Source organism: Euprymna scolopes, chromosome 4 (assembly GCF_053919585.1).
Source record: "Euprymna scolopes isolate OS-2025 chromosome 4, ASM5391958v1, whole genome shotgun sequence".
NCBI classification, from domain to species: domain Eukaryota; kingdom Metazoa; phylum Mollusca; class Cephalopoda; order Sepiida; family Sepiolidae; genus Euprymna; species Euprymna scolopes.
The window spans coordinates 88,068,821-88,090,862 of NC_136485.1; the positions used below are offsets into that span (position 1 = coordinate 88,068,821).

Below are 22,042 nucleotides of genomic sequence, written 5' to 3' on the forward strand. Positions count from 1 at the left end.
TATATGTGCATATATATATATACATATTCCTATCTGTTTATATTCCTCTCCCCTCTTAGTACCCATACACAAACGAACAGCTTGTTCAATTTCCCCCTTTCTAAAAGCCTATATATAGAGAAACGACATCAAAAGCCGAAGATATCAAATGTGCGGAGCGAATGAAAAAATCGGAATACATTTCAACGTTTTTCATTTATCTCTCGGAATGTTTTTGTTGCTAAGTAAACCCTGCAAAAAGTGAAAATGTCGTTAGTAAAATTCGAAAAAGAGATAATAATAATAACAAGATAAATATAAATAACAAATAATAAGAAGACACAATATTGGGAAATTGATTTCGGTATTGTGGCAAAATGGTCATTGGACATATTTAAAAAGCAAATATATCCGATCACTTAAATGTTCGATTATTTGGCAAAAGAGATTTGCCTCACTATTTTCGACTTCTTTACATGAACAGAACAAGCAATGCATTATCTCTTTACTTAAGAGAGTAACATTGATAGATACATATGTACATCAACACACACGCACGCAATCACATATGCAGGGTGGAAACTACGTACGCACACTTATGCGTTCATATAAACACTCATAAGATTTCTTTGTAAAGAAAATTTACTTAAAACCTACAATAGACTCACAAAGGATTTGACTCTAATTGCCAATATGAATTATCAAGATAGATGGATGTATTGCCGACAATAGCATTTTTTAAAACACTAGTTCACCTAAAACGGTACTTTGTTTTGCAAAAGTTATACATACTTTTGTATCAACATAGTTGATTACCTTTAAACAACAGAATAGGGAAAGGCCCCTATAGAATCCTTTACATACCTCGCACGTGAAAAACGAAGTCACATCTAAAGAATCCTCGTTTTACACAAGAGCATTCAATATTTTACACATCTATCAGTTTCGATCTATAAATCCTTCGAAGTTTTAGGCATTTCGTTTCACTTAATCGATCTACTCATTTCCATGCTTACAATGTTGCCGAACCCCATTGGAAATCTTGATAAAAGGAATAATTATGCGTGTGTGTGTTTACTTCTGCACCATAGTTACTGACGCGAATATCCGTATGACAAGCGGGGTTCAAGCTCTGTCACGATTTTTAACTAATTTGCACAAATATTTTCTTTCATTACTTGTAGCTGGTGACAGTAGAGTAGATCGGGACCTATAGTAGACTAATACTGTACGATTGTGTTTTCTAATGTAACACCAGCGTTTATAGGCGTACTTCTTGTTTGTAAACAGAACTGAGATCTGAAAAATATGCTTCACGTAAGCAATGCATCCCTTAAAAAAGTGCATAAATGTCATAAATGCATCAGATTTTAAATAACCTAAGACGCATGATCTTAGATCATTACATATGTTTTTATCTAAATTTTAATTTTATGAAGTTTCATAATGAATGCAAATGCCGCAGATCTCTCTCTCTCTCTCTCTCTCTCTATATATATATATATATATATATATATATATAGTCATCCACATACAGTACTGTTTCGCTGTTTCACAGCTCATCGGTGCGGATAGACAGGCAACTACCTCAGGCCAGGATTGAAACCCGACCGTCTGTACGAAAGTCAAGGCTCCTAACCACTATTAGGTTGACAAGAAAGTGCTTGCGGTGTTTGATTTTTAAATTTAGATGAGCATATCTTGGCTTAAAAAAATTATTGATCAAAATAAGCACCATCAGAATCAACACACTTTTACCAATGCAAAAAAAAGTGTATTTGTGCCAGTAACGTAAAAACTTGCGTTTTATTGCCGAGAGAGTTACTCGGTTGAGGAATGTCCTGGGAACGCAACCAACTCCCCGGGGAACTACACGATATAAAACAATAAGCACATAGAAACTTCACAACAACGGGCCAATGTCGTCGGCTATAATGGCAGGCATGGGTCGCTTCTTGTGTCTTCATTGCATCGTTAGGGGCAGCTTTCCATCGTCGCATTAATGGGAGAAACCGCAGACTGGAATCGAACGCTTGTATAGAAACAGCGAACAAATGCATTTTTATAAATAATTATAACTTTTTTAACATTTAACAAGTAGGAAGCCTATTCAGTCAACGCATTGCGTGCACACAAAACTACTATATCCCGCGCGTATGGGTGGAAGCTTCAACTGTTTTTAAAGTAATAGAATTATATTTAATTATCTCTCTGAAAAAAGAGAGAGAAAGGGAATGAAAGAGAGAAATAGAAAGAAAGAGAGAGAGAGAGAGAGAGAGAGAGCAAGATAGGATATGTTTCAACGCCCACACTTTGTTTTTCAAATTATAATGTCAACTTAGCTTAACTTTCATTGTGTACTGGGTTCATAAACACCTGTCAATCTTCGTGTGTCGACAATTTCAACCTTTATAAAATGTGTCCTCACTGAAATGTATGTTTGCCTTCACACAAGTGCAGACCAAGTTAGGCACAAGATTCATTAATGTAGAAGCACCAGCTTCCCCCAAAAGGGCGCCCTTCATTATGCCACAAAGTCGCTCAAGGCGTTTTTCATATCGCTTAGGTTTTTGAAGGATTTCTCATGAAAAAATTCGTTGAGCTGCTTAAGAACGTGGTAGTCGGAAGGTGAGAAGTCGGGAGAGTATAGCGAATGAGGTGAAGTTTCGTAGTCCAATTAATTCAAGTTCTAGTGGGGCGGTTTTGTAACGTGCAGTTGGAAATTATCATGGATAAGAATTGAGCCTTTTTTGTTGACTAATACTGGATGTTGTTATCGAAGTTTCTGATGCATTTGGTCCAGTTGTTAACAGTACAGTTTCGCCTGCATTAAAAACACTGTAATGAATGAGACCGGTCGCAGTCTATCAAACAGTCAGCATGCCATTGTTTTGTCATCGGCAAGTGTCGTGTAGCTTCATCGGCGTCTAACCAGTGAGATGAGCGTAAAGAACCCACTTTTAATCGTAAATCACATCCCGGTCGAGAAACAGGTCGTTCTTGTTGCGTAATAGAAGGGAGATGGCACTTCAAACTGCGTTTTTTTTGGTTGCCATTCACTTCTTGATGAACCTATTAATCAAGTTTTTTTCTTTCCAATATCTCTCAAGTGGTTTGAAATTATCGTATGCGTTACGTCTACAGTGCGTGGATTGGTTTCGACTAAGGCTCTTAATTGATCGTTATCATCATTCGATGGCCAACCCCATTTTTAAGACTTATTTTTCCCACGAAATTTCTTAAACCACCATTGTGCTGTACGTTAAGTAGTGGTTCCTTAGCCAAACACTTCATTGATATCGCGAGCTGTTTCAGCAGCTTTTTGGCCTAGCTTGAATTGAAATAAGACGATTGTGCGAATGTTTTTACATCTTGTAGTCAACATTCTGAAAATAAGACACACCTGTTTTAAACTGATTGTAATTTAAACAACTAAATAAAGCGAAAAACGCTCTTTAAAATGATATACAACATAAAGGTATTATAAAGAAAACTTATGTGAAAATACATCATTTGAAATCAAAATTCAAAATTCCGCAAAAACTTTTTTCTCAAGTTTATATATTTATCTTCATTTAATTTTATATAACAAACATGAATGGATTTACTGTTGCAAGCCTTCAAAGTATAATAATATACTAGGATTATTTTAGTCATATAATTATTTATTAGCTTAAGAAAAGTAACTCTGCTTGTAGATAAAAAATATTTGAAGTATAAGATGTATAAAATAATTGACAAAATTCTTGAATACAAATATTTTCTTTGAATATGAAGACTGATGAGTACATTCAGTTGAGTTTCATGAAAAGCCGGTTGTGGCATCATTATAAGAAAGCAATACAGTCTCAGTTGAGGATTTGGCAATGTAGGTCTATTTAAATCAAAGAATTGTTCATCACCATCTGCAACAACTTGCAAGCCTTCCGAAGTTCATGGAAAATAAGTGCTCATCATCTGAATGCAACCAAAAATAAACAGTTGGCTACCGCGGAAAAATATTCTTCTAAATTTTGTGAACGATATTCTGTGCTTTTGTTTTCATTCAGATATTTTTTCGATAAGCTATATAAACAATTTGAGTCACTTCGATGCAGCGTTACGTTTTAACCAAATAACCCCTTATGTACGTTAAATGTTCCTTGTATACTCTCCCGTTTTATTGGCTTCCGAATAATATTTTCCTGTAAAATATAAATTATTAAAGTTAAATGCGTCTCTCTCCCTTCTTTTACTTCTCCCTCTCCCTCTCTCTCTCTCTCTCTTTGTCTCTCTCTCTCTCTCTATATATATATATATATATATATATATATATATATATATTATTCAAACACGGTAGTGTTTGAATATATGGTTAAGTTGCAGTTTTAGTAATTTAGAACTGATTTAAAGCTTCACCGCCTACTCATTTTTCAACCAAATTTCAAACAATTATTACAGTTTATAGATCACCTCTTCAGCTATATTGTGAAAAAAATTCAATTTTTGTTCAGTAAAACAAAAATTATGATGAATTTTCTGGTGTTCAAAACCGTAAAAATATGTAAGGAGATGAGCGACGTTTTTTTTATGACTGGTTTCCATAGCAACCACGTCGCTTCATGACTTCTGTTGCTACTAATTCACTGGTGCCGCGAAAAGAGAAGTAACATGTGAAACAGAGAGAATGAAAGCCTGAAAGGGAGATAATTGGGAGAATTTTATTGAAAGCAGACGAGTGCCATATAATGTTATTACATATGTGTTTATGGGAGCAGAAAATAAGACTGAAATTAAGCAAGAAACAAGTGAGTTTATTGGAAGCCTGGAAAAATCACGGATTACAATAGAAAAATGCGAGCATGAAAAGTAATATGGTTTAGCTTAAACATGGATAAGTATAGAACTAATTGTTAAAACTGGAAAAGAAAAGGAACAGATATTCTAGTAATATATATAATACATTAAAACTTAAAATCATGCAGCATTGAGAACTTTTTTTAAATTCAATTTATAACATTATATAATGACTTCTTCATGCTGCAATATTTCAAGTTATAAATTTATTGTGTTTTTACTAGAATATATTGCCCTTTTCTTTTTCCTCTTTAACAACTAGTCCTCTACCTTTTCATGTTTAAGCTTAACCATATTACTTTTCATGCTTGCATTTTTCTATTGTAATATATATATATATATATATATATATATATATATATATATATATATATATATATATATCGTTGAATTTTACAAGACATTTACACTTCCTATAAATTTTCAGAGAATTAAAATCCGTACTGAACTATTGAGATGAACTGATGTATCATATTTAAATGCTGGAAAAAAACATTACAATTCACCTGAAGAAAGCAGGAAGATGTATCGACCGAAATGTGGTAAACGTATGTCACATTTGATGATGAGGACCATAGTCCGAAGAAAAGCACTGTGTAAACAATGATAAATTCTTATTCCAAAAGTCAGACAAAGATAATTACTTTCGCAAATCGAAAAATGCCAACTTCCGTCTTTTACCCGCCCAGAGTATCGGCCGAGTAGAAAGAAAGAAGTTACGTTCATTCAGGCGATTCTGCCGATTTTAGCCTTTCTTTTGTTGAACACGAATAAACTTGATGGTTTTCTATCAATACATTAACAAAAAAAAACAAAAAAAACGAAAGAAAGAAATGATAAAACAATGTCGAATTGCTTAAAGCGATTTGCAATTAAAGCGGCGACGCAACATTGTAATCACATATTGTAATTAGGTTTAGCAATGTTTTTATTATTCGAAGGTGAAACTGTTGGCCGCAAGGTTGATGAGAAGGGGTTTGGAATAATTTGTGACAGAAGGGGGGGTGTGAAATAGAATTTTCTTAAAATAATATTTTGTTTTTTATTTCCCTCATCTCAGTTATGTGGTTGCCATAGCAATGACAAGAGATTTCAAATTGATGAAAGAAAGGATATATTTCCGATGAATAACTAACAACACACAAATCGCTAAATATATAAACGTCGATCATGTTAATAGCTAACGCCGATGTTGATAGTCTTTTGATTTATTCATAGGAAAATGCGACCCATTGAGTCACCTACTGAGCTCAGGTATTATCGTTTGAATCGGCAAAACAGGAATTTGAAAAACAAATTAAATATGAAACGAAATCGATATTAATCATTTTCTGTTTAGTATATACCTTACGCTTTTCCATTGCTTTCTTCCAACGCCTTCGAGAATAAAAGGGTTACCATTAGTGATTTTGTTCATAGTGAAATATTTTTCATGTTTTTCTTTCTTTACTACTTTTAACTGTTAATAAACTCATACACAAAGAGAGCGGTAGATGAAACAGCATATACATAGAGTGGATGAGAGTGATGAATAGAAACTTAGAAAATAATAAATTACCTGATGAATTAATAAAAACTTGTGGCTAATTAAAACAATTAGTTATATAAGAATGTATTTTGCATAATATATATATATATATACATATATATATATGTATATATATATATATATATATATATAGTGAACATGACTATTTTATTTAATCACATAAATTAATATAAGAAGATACAATTTTATGCGTAAATTTTCAGTATTTACTTTAACAGTGATCAATACATAGGTAAAGCAAGGTAGCAAGTTATGACAGTATATATGGCAATTTAAGCTACACAGAATATTTCGCGTTTCATCCTCGTAAGAATTCCTCAGGCAAATGCGCATAACATTGACGAACTATCACGAGGATAAAACGCGAAATATTCTGTGAAGCTTAAATTGCCATATATACTTTCATAACTTACTATATATATATATATATATATATATATATATATATATATATATATATATATATATATGTATATATATATATATATATAGTAAGTAGTTTTTCATTTCAAAGTCAAAATATACATGTTTATATTCTTTCTTGAATGGTATTTTTATTTTGTCTTAGGTTTCGTTGAATGGCGTAGGAACAGCAAACAAATCGAAGATAGTTCATTTTTGAATCGGAATGAACAAACAATTCCGAAGTTTTTTTTCGGAATCAAGACGATGAAAGCTGGTGAAAAAGAATGGAAATTGTAAGGATTCTGTTAGTTTATATAAAAAACAGACTTACTCAAGATATAATTAGGATGTTACAATAGAGAGAACTGAAGTTTCTTTTACGTCCCATGAGGATGCTTTAGCATTTACGAACCATATTTAATCTTCTATAATTAAAGCTATGCTTTCGGACTTTAGTTTTAAAACTAAAGGTTGAAAACTGTTTAAAATTAAGAGATATTTTTTCTTAGAAACATTATTAATAAGGGGCTTACGTTTAATTAGATTTAATTTGCCGGTCAAAATCTCAAAGTGTTAAAACGTTTTCATTAAGTTTAATTAATGATACCCATTGGAATATATATATATATATATATATATATATATATATATATATATATATATATATATATATATGTGTGTGTGTGTGTGTGTGTCACGCAAAAGTATTGGATACATTACATCTTTCTTCATAACTTTAATTAGGGTTCAAGATTTTACCTCAAATATGGTCAGTATATTACTATTACTATTTTAAATTATATTTGGAGTAGTAATTATAAAATAAAAGTTTAGAAAGTTTATATTTAAGGAAAAATATGAATTAACAAACGCAAAAGTATTGGATACATTTAAAAAAAAATATTTTTCTGAAATAAATTTGGATGACTTTTGCTTAACGTGTTGCAATAATGCAAACGAGTTTTCACTGACCAATCAGAGAGCTTTATATTAAAATAATTTTATAAAATTCTTATAGTTTGGGCTCACTCCTTCAAAGTCAACCAGTTCATTTATAAAAATGCCTAAAAGTAAAGAGTTATCAATATACATTCGTCAAAAAATCATTGATAAGCACAAAGAAGGAAAAGTGTACCGAATAATATCAAGGGAACTTAATCTACCACTTAATACAGTTAAAAACGTTATTAGAAAGTTTAAAAACACCGGTGAAGCTGTTGCAAATCTTCCAAGATGTGGTCGGCCAAGGAAATTAAACGAAAAAAATAAAAATCAAGGTATGTAAGCAGAAAGGTACAGAAAACTTTTCTTACTCGTGGTGAAATTCAAACCGACCTCAGAGAAGCTAAGATTAATGTGAGCAAGGATAGTAGAGTTCTAAATCGTGCAGGTTTGTATCAAGGTCTCCAAGAAAGTTCCATTATTGAAGCTTAAATATGTCAGATCACGTATGAATTATGTTAAAACATATAGGGAACATCCCCAAGAATTTTGGAACAAGGTAATCTGGTCAGACAAAACGAAAATCGAAATCTTTGGAAGAAACACAGCAACACGTCTATGGCGTAAAAATGGCACCGCATATAACAAAAAGAATAATATTCCTACGGTAAAGTTTGGCGGTGGTTCGATTATAGTATGGGAGTGTTTTTCATCCAAAGGTACTGGTGAACTAGAAATCATCAGTGGTAGAATGAATGGGCGTATGTACATGGAGATTTTGGAGAAAAACCTCCAGAAATCTGCTAAAATCATTGTCCTGCTGAAAACACGGAACTGCTATTTGTTGGGACATAATAGCAATTTCGTGTTTCAGCAGGACAATGATCACAAGCATACTGCAAAACTAACGAAAGAATGGCTTAGTAATAACGGAATTGATGTTCTTAATTGGCTCAGTCAGTCTCTAAACCTCCACCCAATTGACAATTTGTGGGAAATGTTGAAGATTAATGCTCACAAGAGGAATCCATAAAATATTCAACAACTATAACAGTTTTGCAAAGAAAAATGGCGCAAAATACCTGCATATCTTTGCAAAACCATGTGTGCAACTATAAAATGCGATTGGAAGCTATTAAACGCAATAAAGGCTATGCAACCAAATATTAAATCAATGTATCCAATACTTTTGCGTTAGTTGATTTATATTTTTCCTTTAATATAAACTTTAATTTTGTAATTACTACCCCATATATTAGTTAGGATAGTAAAAGGAATATACTGACCAAATTTAAGCAAAATTTTGAAACCTAATAAAAATTAAAAAAAAAATGTAATGCATCCAATACTTTTGCGTGGCACAATATATATATATATATATATATATATATATATATATATATATATATATATATATATATATATATATATATATACATACATACATATTACATTAGTATATATTACTTAATCAAAAGTATATATATATATATATATATCTATATATCTGCATATGTTTAACATAAACTTGGGATAATGTTAAATTAAATTTGCATCATTTAATTCCCTCAGAATATATATATATATATATATATATATATATATATATATATATATATATATATATATATAAGTGAAAGTGTCTGTGTATCTGTGTGTCTGTGTGTGTACATTTCTCTACGCAATAACTCTGTCAATTTTTAGTCTACAGACTCGAAATTTGATATACAGGGTACTGAGACTAGGGAAAATCGATGTGATCGGTTTTCGGCCAGAAATTTTGCCACTAAAGGGTCAAGGTCAAACGATTTGACCGTTGAGAACTTTACCAAACTGCTCCGACAATTTTCGGTCTAAACACTTGGAATTTTAGACATGGATCCAACTTAATAACTTGATTTGAGCCCAAAACAATAAATTTTAAGGGGTCATAATAGGGGTCAAAGTTAAAAAAAAATTGACCACTTTCTTTTTGCTCAACATACATCTCCAAATACCCGAGCAACACCGGGCACCCATTCTAGTATATATATATATATATATATATATATATATATATATATATATATATATATATATATATAATAGAAAGCTGCCTGGCGTTGCTTATTCGTAAAATACGCATAAATATTACCTTTCAATTCATGCAGATTTCATATTTCTTATAAAAGAGCCAATTATTTATTGATATCCTATACATAGTAATTATTTCAAAACTATGAAAATGTATGACTTGAGTGCCATCTAATAGAATCAAAACAACACATTTACCGCTCAAGTTTTTGTCATTATTTATTGCTCCAGCGTCGTTACTGTTGGAACTTATGACAAATAGATACGAACGGATAAAAAATCGAGTTTGAGCTATAAATATAGAATTTTGCGGATGCACAAAGTAAAAGCAGGAGTAATACTGTGTTTTGTTTCGATTTTGACAAATTTTAGCAGCTATTTTCGAAGATAAAAACAAAATTTAAAGTATTCCACAAAAGGTCCAAAATACTCTATGTATCAAGTTTCAAGTCGTAAGACCAAAACATCAGACAGAAGTCTTCTAGAGACTTTTGGCACACACCCACAATGTCACTTAAAATACAGCTGTGTGCGCTAAAACCTTTTCATCGTAAATGCTACGCAATAAATGAAACCGATCGTAACAGTTTAATGAGATCAATCATGTAATAAGAAATTATAAAAATGTGTAAATAATTATTTTAAGTTCATTTTTCAAAGAATATGCAAATTAGTAAACATTCTATGACGAAATATATTTAGAAGTTCGTTTCATACTTATTTAATAGAAAAAGTAGGCTTTTAATATAAATATAAGCGAGACGAAAAACTCAACTTGGCTTGAGGTAGTTGCTTGCCTAGCCGCACTGGTGAGCTGGGAAACAGCGAAACAGTGTTGTATGTAGATGACTATATATATATATATATATATATATATATATATATATATATATATATATATATATATATATATATATAATAGCATGGTGCCCGGTGTTGCCCGGGTGTTTGGAGGTGTGTGTTGAGCAAAAAAAAAAAAAAATAACTGGTAGTAGGAAGACATGCTCGGACCCGTACCGCGAAGCAGGCAAAGAACGTGAAAACATGTGTCGTCTTTGCTGTTACCACCACCGCCAAACCGGAAGTGCCATAGGTTTACATTAAGGCTAGGCAATCGAAAAAGCACCCCTCCCTGCCCAGTTGAGGGTAAAGATATTAATGTTTTTAGCCAATTTTTCGATATTTGTCGTTTGAAGGGTCGCGCTTCAAAACGATACTGATCTTGGTAAAATCCGTCTCCTCTGTCCAAAGTTTTAGACAGACATGCAAACATACATACATACATTTATATATTGGTGGCTCAAATTTTCGAATCAAACCGATTAAAAAGCTTGCTCTATATCTGAATACCCTCTGACCTCTGCGGTCTCTACCAAATTGCTCAGACAGTTCTCAAAGATCAAATCCTTGAACTTTAACCCCCAACAGCAAAATTTCTGACCGAAAACCGATCACATAGATTTTCCCAAATCTCAGTACCCTGTATATCAAATTTTGAGTTTGTAGACATAAAATTGACAAAGTTATTGCGTAGTGAAATGTACACACACACATAGACACACACACATACACGTTCACTTTTATAGACATACTAGCATGGGTGCCCGGCGTTGCCCGAGTGTTTGGAGGTGAATGATGAGCAAAAACAAATTGGTCAATATTTTAAACCTTGACCCCTATTATGCTCCCTTAACATTTATTGTTTTGGGCTCCAATCAAGTTATTAAGTTAGATCCATGTCCAATGAACCTATATCTAAAATTTCAAGTGTTTACACTGAAAATTGTCGGAGGAGAGTTCTTAAAGGTCAAATCCTTTAACCTTGACCTCTTAACAGGCACATTTCTGGCCGAAAACCGATCACAAAGATTTTGCGAAATCTCAGTACCCTGTATATCAAATTTCGAGTCTGTAGACTGACTAAAAATTGACAGAGTTATTGCGTAGGGAAATGTAAACAGAGTTATTGCGTAGGGAAATGTAAACAGACAGACGCACAGACAGACACAAAGGCAGATACACAGACGCGTTCACTTTTATAGACATATAGATAGATAGATAGATAGATTTGTTTAACAAAAATATATACGTATACATAAATATATATGGAAACAATTTTGTGTTTACTATAAACTTTTTTCGCAAATATTATGCAAGTATAAATTATGTAGAATATAATTACAGGTAATAGTTAACTAAAGAGTATTATCCCATTACAAACCGAAGCAACTAATAGGGAATTAATTAAAATGAATGTTTAAAAGAATATGCAAATTAGCTAGATCGTTTGCTAGTGAATGCAATTCCACAACCAAGATATAAGAAAACTGTATTTTCTTTTTAAATAAATAGAACAGAGGGTTTTTAATATGAATATCGATACACACAAAAGAAAACCGAATTTATAGGAATATATATATATATATATATATATATATATATATATATTTGCTAAAGTATTTGCTGTAGCGTTTAAAGAGAACTTGGACGACCTCACCAGAACATTTTCCTAGTATAGCTATATGCAAACACACATACCCTCACACACACACATATATATATATATATATATATATATATATATATATATATATATATATATATATATATATATATATATATGTGAGGGTATGTGTGTTTGCATATAGCTATACTAGGAAAATGTTCTGGTGAGGTCGTCCAAGTTCTCTTTAAACGCTACAGCAAATACTTTAGCAAATCTTGCTTTTCTGATAGCTTATATTATACTAGTTTTCAAGAAGCTAGCGAAAGAACTTACACACGAAATTATCGCCCCATTGTCCTCCCTTTTTCTTCGACAAAAGTTTTTAGTCTTTAATCAATAAATCACAAGGATACCACCTTATAGATATTAATCATTTTCCGACCGACCATATGGATTTAAGCAAGCTCGTTTTATAGTAGATATTCTAACTGCAATTTCTAAACATAAATATCACGCACTGGACAAGGAAGAAGAGGATAGGGTAGTTGCCCTAGATATATTTAAGTCGTTTGTCAAGATCTGATACGATGGTCTTATGAAAATAAAACCAGCTAATATTACGGGACGAATATTTAACATAATAAAATATTTCCTAGTTTAGAGACAAATTCAGGTTGTCCTCAATGATCGTACGTTGAAACAACATAATATAAATTCGGGTGAACCAGAAGGGTCGATCATTGGACGTTAAATATTTCTGACTGTCATAAATTACCTCCCTGATTAAATTGTATCTGATATGGGTATATTTGCTTATGATACTGTACTCTATAACAAACATGAGGGATAATCGAATGAACACATATCTAAAGAAAATGGCTGTAATCCTAGAAGAAGACCTTCAGTCTGCAGTAAAAATGAGGACATACACAGAGGGTAACATTTAATGCTGCCAAGACTATGCTCCTTTCCTCTAGGAATTACAACAACCTTCTCAATTACCGATAGTTATTATGAAAAATCACTCTACCTGAGCGCTCACTGTTCAAACTCCTCGCCTTAACATTCACGCGAAACATGAAATAGAAAAAAATACATCAAGGACGTTGACAAAACTAATGCAAAGAATGTAGCCTCTCTCCACGTAGAGATTCCAAAATGACGGAAAGCGTTCTACTCAAACAGTTTCTTCCCTAGAACTGCTAGACTTTGGAATTCCATTCGAGGTCCCTGCTTCCCTAACTGTACTGACATGCAGATATTGACATGTAATCTGAACAAACATCTCGCTACTCAACTCCCTCTATGGTATCCCTGTAAATTTGTTCCCAAATAAGAGCCCTTACATCAAAGTGGTACAGTGAATGTTTGGGGTTGAAATACCAGTAAACACAAGTCTTAAGGCAAGATAGTAAAATGGCATATATTATTAGTCTCATCCGCAACTAGTTACAAAAATTAATGTTTACATAGACGGTACTATTCACATCACATTCATATTTATCGTTAGTAAATTCTCTATATTCACAATTGCCTAATTGATTTTAATCTTCGTAAGTGAGCATAAATTGGCGCAATATTATTCTGTCCAGGAAATTTATTTTATCCATGCTTGGACTAGTATTAACATATATATATATTTTTTTTAATTCAAAAGTAATGGACTAATGAATTCAACGAGGTTGTTAGATAGTGCTCACTTGTTTCAATCAAACAACAGATATCATCAGGCAGCGACTTGACTATTCAAATGTTCAATGAATAATCTTTATTAATCTTTATTAATCGTTATTCATTGAACATTTGAATAGTCAAGTCGCTGCCTGATGATATCTGTTGTTTGATTGAAACAAGTGCCTGTTTGTAGCAGCGGGGTGTGAGCATGTTTATATAACAATAAACAAGTATTATATATATATATATATATATATATATATATATATATATAAATGCAATTTCCAGGTTACACAGGCAACTAGATTAACGCGTTCTATGAAATTGTTATCATACTGACCCACTGGTTCACTACTAACTTAATCACTAGAAAGAAATTTAAGCTCATTTGAATTCCATATCTGTATTCCATCTTTTTTTCTATTGACTCAATCATTGCTTATAATGCGAGATTCTTTCTATCTTAAAACTGGTCAATATTTGATGAAGAAACAGCCACGGCTTTAAAAAAAAGAAAAGAGTTGAAATAACATAACTCCCCCACCAAGTCACCATTCAACTTAACTGAAAATCTTTTGCTCATCGTACAATCTTTTTTTTTCTCAACCAGACTCCGAATCACCAACAATATTTCTTAGGGTTTTATAAACAGTATTATTTATTTATTTATGTAAAAAAACAATCGTTTTTTCCATCATGTAAACGAATTGCTGAAGTGAGTTATTCCTTCTTCCGTCTAACGATTTTATTTCTTATTTTAATTTTGTTACATTTGTTTTTGCAAAGTTTTTATGTCTTAATTCCTTTGATAACATCTTTTCTGTTGTTTACTTTCTTTTCTTTAATTCCTTTTGTGTCTTAGATTCTCGTTTGCTATTGTTATTTTTTTTCAAATCTGTACATTTTTTTTAATTCCTTGTGAACGTTTTCTCGCCTTTGCTTTTGACTACGTTAAAATTGAACGAACTCAACGCAACATTACTCCGAACATTATCCACTAGGTTGAATTTTTTTTACAGATCTGAAAAATTCCCAGCTATCGACTGTTTTGGTATTTACATTCAACATTTTTGTTTAAAATTAAATTAGATAACCCTCATTTGATTTGCTGCCGCACGGATTTTACACATTAATAAATATTTTGGTCTTAAATCTTAGAGCACCAACTTCATATAAGCGCAATTGTGAATAAAGAATGATTTAAAAAAAGTTATAAGTTTTAGTAAAGGAGAAGGAATCTAACATACAGCAACTATTTTATTAATTCTTTTAAAATAATATTTGTTTATGATTATATATTTTCAAGTCTAATCTACCATAAATAATATTAACATAGAATTAAGACTATCATATAATTACATAACATATTCAAATTATTAAAACAATTTAATAAATTCTGGAAATGATGACTTAAAAATATTTGAAAAATATTTTATATGATCCTAACTATTGAAAAATATTTGATAATACAGTAGAACTGGGATACGGTGGCCATAGGATATGTTTTTTCAGGTTACGGTGTGGAATACGATGTTTTTCTGGCCTCTAGTTACGGTATTTTTATAGTGTTATTTGATTTATATACATGTGTCTTATATACTGTAGTGTATTTTATCATTAATTTTTAATGCCGTATCCCGGGGTTCTACTGTACTCAGGCAAATGGCAAAATATTTAATAGTATCCATTCTAGAAAAATGAAAAAAATGTATTTGATATTACTTACGACAATATAAGAATATTTTATATTATATATTATAAAGGAAAACTATTTGAATTTATTTACGCTATGGAAGCAATGTTTGATAATGCCACGTCAATAAAAACTATTTGATATTATTAATGCTAAAATAGTATTTGATGTAAATAACGTATTATGAATGCAAATAAAAACTATGTGAACTAGTAACGTAGCTGTTCTATTAAAATATTGTTGTTTGTCTGCGCTTTCATTTATTGCATGCATAGTTATTAATTTGTCCGACCGAGTTTCTGTAAATAGGCTTCATAAACTAGATTCCGATTTTAACGCTTGAAATAACATTTTATAAGGGAGAACGAAGAATAAAAAGTATTTTTAATGACAATAAGGATTAAAATAAATGAGCTTACTGTAAAAATACACTTTTTCTATTTTGGAACGACGGAACAATCGAACATGCTAACGGCTAACCGGAAGCGATCGCATTGATGAGTCTTATCTTTGCAATTCTCCATGCTAACCTGAAAGGCTAGGTTCGATTTTGGGTTTAATCATTCATGCTCTACTCCGCTCCCCATTAAATCTATTATTAAAGAAGAATGCAAATATAGAAATGTACGCACTTTACACCCCCCATATATATATATATATATATATATATATATATATATATATATATATATATATATAATACAACACGTATAATGCGTCTCTAATTATGCAAAAAGGTGAGCAAATATAATAAACCGATACATCGATTTAGAACATCATAACTTATTGATTACACTTTCCCGAGGAAGGTCATCTAACTTCTGAGGTCTCTATTAAAACGACGATATGAAAAATACCTCAATTTATTTAAAAAATGAATTATCCCATCTCTCGTCGAGAAACCATTTTTCCGTCATTGACTATGGTTAAATATAACTTGCCAAGCAGTTATAGCTTATTTTTAATAAAAAATAAACAACACCGTCTAATGAGTAAACGATGTATTGGAGCAAACGATAAAAACGATGTATTGGAGCAAACGATAAAAAATAGGACTTTAATTCAATATAAGACATAAGCAACCAAACCATATATATATATATATATATATATATATATATATATATATATATATATATATATATATATGTGTAATTATTTAATTGAAAATATGTATTCTTTATCTGTTACCTAACTAAATATTTTTCTGTTAGTCTTCTCTCTGTTATAAGCAAGTTTTTTAAAAGTTGATCAACAGCAGGCTTGCTTATTTTCTGGAAAGTCAGGGCCTCTTTAATGATATTCAGTGTGGCTTTCTTGGTTTTTGTTCAACAGCTGATCTATTTGTAGATGTTGTACCTGAATGGATCTGTTAGTTTATGGATCATTCAGGCGAGATTAGGGTCATCGCGCTTGACATTTCGATGGCGTTCGACAGAGTGTGGCATCCTGATCTTCCACATAAACTTCGAGGTTATTGTATTGCTTGTAAAGTTCTTGACATTGTTAATCCTTTGTTTTTCTGCCCGAACCTTGCAAGTAATTCTTGATGGTATATCTCCATTTTCTTTCCCAACTAATGCCGGTGTTTTTCAGGGCTCTATTTTAGGTTCAACATTGTTTCTTCTGTATATAAATTACCTTCCAGAGAACATTATTAAAAAAGAAAAACTGACATTTATGCTTACCCGGACCATTTTAAATATTTAATTTATCTAGAAGTCGATCTGGATTCAGTTATGCATTGAGTAAAGAAATGGATTATTCTGTTTGATTCGGTAAAGATTCAGCTATTGTCCTTCAGTCAGAGGCGTGTACCTTGTCTTCCTGAGATTCTTACAGATGACATTTCACTCTAACTCAATTCTACTCTAACTCTAAAACTTTTTGATCCTTATTTTCCATAAAATCTTTCTTGGAGTCCATATATTAAATCCATTGCTTTTTTTTTGCTTCTCGGAAAATCAGTTCTCTCTAAACACTTTCTTACACCCGCGGCCAATATCTATCTCTACAAATCTACTACCAGACATGTATGGAGTACTGATGTCATATGCAAGCTGGTAAATCTGTGTCCCAAGAAACGTAATTGTAGGTTAATTGCCCCATTCTTTCTTTTTCACTGTAAGTCTCTCTCACAGGCGTAACATTGCTAGTCTCAGTATTTTCTACAAATACTATTATGGTACATTGTTTTTCAGAATTGTCTGATCTGTTTCCATCTTCCTTTGTTTCAACTCGTTTGACTCTAGAGGTTGCCACTCATTTGGTGTTTTAATACCTCATTGTAATACAGCTTCCTATTCCAGTTTTTTTCCAAGGAGTGCAAGGCCGTGGAATTCTTCCGGCTTATACATTTTTTTACCTACAGCCTTGGTGTTTTTTTCAAACTAAGCTTAATAGGCATCTCCTGTTTTTGCAATAATATTTTTCCTTCCTATTAGTTTCTTACATAAAGTGGCTATTTCCCTTGTCTCTACCGATTTCCATAAAAATGGCTGATACTTTGATAAATATTGGTAACGATTGTTCAAGCGATCTATGTGTAGACCTGGTCTTAAAACATAGTGAAAAATTCGATTGAATAAATAATATCCTTGCTGAAGTTAATAAAGAAAAACTAAAACAAATCTGACTAAATTATTCCCTCAACAAATAAATTCAGAAAATATATCATATACTTTCATTGGTCCAAAGTCACAATTGTATGCACACGACGGAGGTACAACAGTTTACAAAATTAGCTTGTTTAACACAAAAATGGTTTATTTTATTTCGCTGATGTTAGATTATGGGATCGGTGATGCTGGTTTGATTTACGTTACGCAGTGAAAGATATGCTGTCAGTATTTTCTTGGAAAGTGCTCGACTGAGATCTAATCGTTTGCTCCTATTGTAACATATTCACAGCTATAACTCGCCCTATTTCTTGAACAGAAAATCTTCTTTATATGCCTAACATCGAATGAAATTCCCATAGACAGTTTCTTTTCGAAAACTTAATACACGTAGAAAATATTACGAGATTACTTCCCTGCACACTACAACATAGTTATCTTCAGCTGTAATTATAACAATACATGTCATAAACGGTCGTCATTAGTAATTGTATTTTGTTTATTCTCTTCATCATTTTTAATATGCTTAAAATAGTCAATACATGTACATAATACAAACCCTAACACAAGCCTAACGTTAAACAAAATCTAAGTTTTGGGTTTTTTTTTCATTGTGTAAATGCATTAAGTAATCTTCTTCAATTGTAATTCATAATTTTTTCTTTGAATAGATTTTTTCTTCAATAAAGTTTTTATTCATTAGTAAAATAAACTTTCCTCAGCTCTGTGTAAATTAATGACATGTATTTTACAAGTTGTATACAATAAATAGTTTACAGTATAAATTTGCTGCGATATTAAATGAACCACAGCGAGTTGATATGCCGCAAATACGAAAAAACGAACGAATCAATATAAGTCGAAAAATAATCGATTTAAAACAAAACCAGAAAAAAAAACTCCTTTTGATTTCTAATTGAAAATGACGTCTTCGATTTCCAAATTATTTAATCGTTTTATTGTTAATGTTTTTAGCTTGTTTGTCTCAACGACATGATGATTCTCGATGACATGCACGACTGTGAACTCTCAGCAGGGGAACAGATGCATAAAAAGCCGAAAAGCGTTTTTGCCCTTTAGAATGTGTAATTTGTCACATTCGATATCTTGAATTTTCAAAATGCGTCCACGTGTTAGATGTGCTTCGAACAAATTCAGCATTACAGACACCAAATGCCTCCTCGCTGTCACTAATAATTTGCTGTTGTATTTAACAAACGGATGCTTCATTAATCGATGACAGATGCCACCGTTACAAATCAATTTACTCTTTTAAAAGCATAATTTCGATTTTTAATAATTGTGGGTTATTTTTACAAACTGTAAGCACTGATATTCTGTGATATTTTAACTTATTTCTCTTAATAAAGTAAATGTATATATATACACTAGCGGACTGCCCGGCGCTGCCCGGTCGTAAAATCCGCACAAATATTATATTTTAACCAATGAAGAATTGATTATGAACAGACATACTGTAGGTATTAAACATAACATAAAATTCCTTATAAACTATAAAGGAAAAACAACAGAAATAAACTGAGATATGTGCATGCGAGTATTATGTGTTTTATAAACAGTTCAATTATTGTAGGAAAAAAATTCTCGAACTTAGATCGAAAAAAAAAATCCTAAAGACAGTGAGTCAAGTACGATAACCATTACACCAGGCTGACATGACTTTTAGATAGTGTTTTAAAACCAACTCATTAACATCAAAGGACATAAAGAAGCCGTCAATAGTTGAAAACGGATAAAAAAAATCCGGTAGGCTCCCACTTACTAATTTTTCAATTTTGACTCCTTAGCAAACCTTTCTTTCTGGATCAAAACAGATTATAAAGTTTTCCCCATGTTTGCATGCACTGTATAGCAAAGATCAAGTCTGTAGATAAAAATCACTTGAGTATATAGGTTGAGAATTATACTCGTACACGCATTCTTATATAAATTCGAGATTTTCGTCGCACATACAGTGATATTTAAAGCTAACATTTTCTATTTAAAAATTATTATAACGAATTATATATACTCGGTCATGGATATGCGATCGACAAAATAAAGGTTAATTCATTTTCTGTTCTTTGAAAAAAAAACACATTTATTAATTGATTAATCATTCTTTATAGTTTCTGATTGGGTGATTAGTTTCATTGTACTATTACCCTCCGTTCTATTTGTGCATATTTCTATATTGTGCATCATTTATAATGATGAAGCTCTTGCACACAAACATGAGTGTATCTACTCTCTCTCTCTCTCTCTCTTTAAATACATATATGATGGGGTTTTTTCGCAATTTAGCAATGATCTTAAACTCTTACCTTTTATATTTAAAATTATTAAAACGAACGTCTTTATAATGGATATGTGAAAGTAACATGACGATTAAGTAATTTGCATATTTCTTTTATAAATGCGTTATTTAATTACTTATTCAATTTTTGATGGTTTCTTGATTGTTTTCATTTCACTATTACGCTGCATAATCGCGTAGAAATTATGATGAAAACGTTTTAGAACACGCAAACCATATATATATATATATATATATATACATATATATACATATATATATATATATATATATATATATATATATATATATATATATATATATATAGTGGAGCCCAACATACGAGCTACCCCAGTGACGAGAAATTCGAGATACGAGATGGCTTCAGAACAAAAATCCTCCCCTACATACGAGCGAAAATTAAAGATACGAGTTTCCAGATGTAACCGCTAGCTGGTCGAGTGTGTCGTGTTTCACTACGTTTCTTTAATGGTGCCATTTTTATTCGAGATACGAGCTTCATTCGGGAACTAATGAATCTCGTATGTTGGGGAGTCCACTTATATATATATATATATATATATATATATATATATATATATATATATACGGTGCCACGTAAAAGTATTAGATACATTACTTTTCTTCATGACTCTAATTAGGGTTCAAGATTTTACACAAAATTTTGTAATCATTGCCCCAAATATAAGTTAGAATAGTAATAGGAATATAGTGAGCAAATTTTAGGTAAAACCTTGAACCTTAATTAGAGTTATAAAGAAAAATGTAATGCATCCAATACTTTTAGGTGGCTATATATATATATATATATATATATATATATATATATATATATATATATATTGACCTTGCTGCTGTGTATGCGAAGAGTCTGTACCAAAATCGTCTTTGAATATTTTGTCTATAGAGTTGAAATTTCGTATATAGGATACTTGGACCTGTAGCAAACTTTCGATTTGTTTTTAGTCAGCAAATGTTATTGTTAAGGGACTAAAACTGAAAAAAAAAACAGTTGACCTTAGCAGGATAAGTCGACTAAAACACTGCTGCTGCTGGTGTTACCTTTGCGCATAAGCAACAATCAACATCCATAGCTCAAGGTCTCTTTAATTTATACTTTCGCATTAATCTGGTTGTAGATAAGACTATAACGTCCCTGGAGAGATAAATAACGACTGGAACTGGAGCACTAAACGTTCTGGTTTGATTCTAGCGGATGGTACCAGACATAATTTTTGCATAACTTTTGAATTCATTACCATATATTAGATAATAATCAATATCAAGTTGGACATAAGAAACTGCTATCGATGTAAGACACAAATAAACGCCACATATAATCAAGAAAACTAGAACTGTACTGTAAAATAACCTCCTGCGCCTCCGATCCTCCCCGTAAAGTGCCACCATAAACTGGCGCCACACCAAACATCGAGGAAGGTCAAGGAGGAGAGAAAGCACTAACTAAACCTCCACTGGATGAGTGCAAAAAGACCGCGACCTTGAGGAG

At 31.7% G+C, this 22,042-nt stretch overlaps 1 protein-coding gene across 2 annotated transcripts in view; it reads left to right on the plus strand.

Moving 5' to 3' along the window:
• Window positions 1-22,042, plus strand: part of LOC145268745 (acetylcholine receptor subunit alpha-like) — a 276,701-nt gene that overhangs the window by 33,468 nt on the left and 221,191 nt on the right. The gene's annotated exons all lie outside the window — the stretch shown is intronic.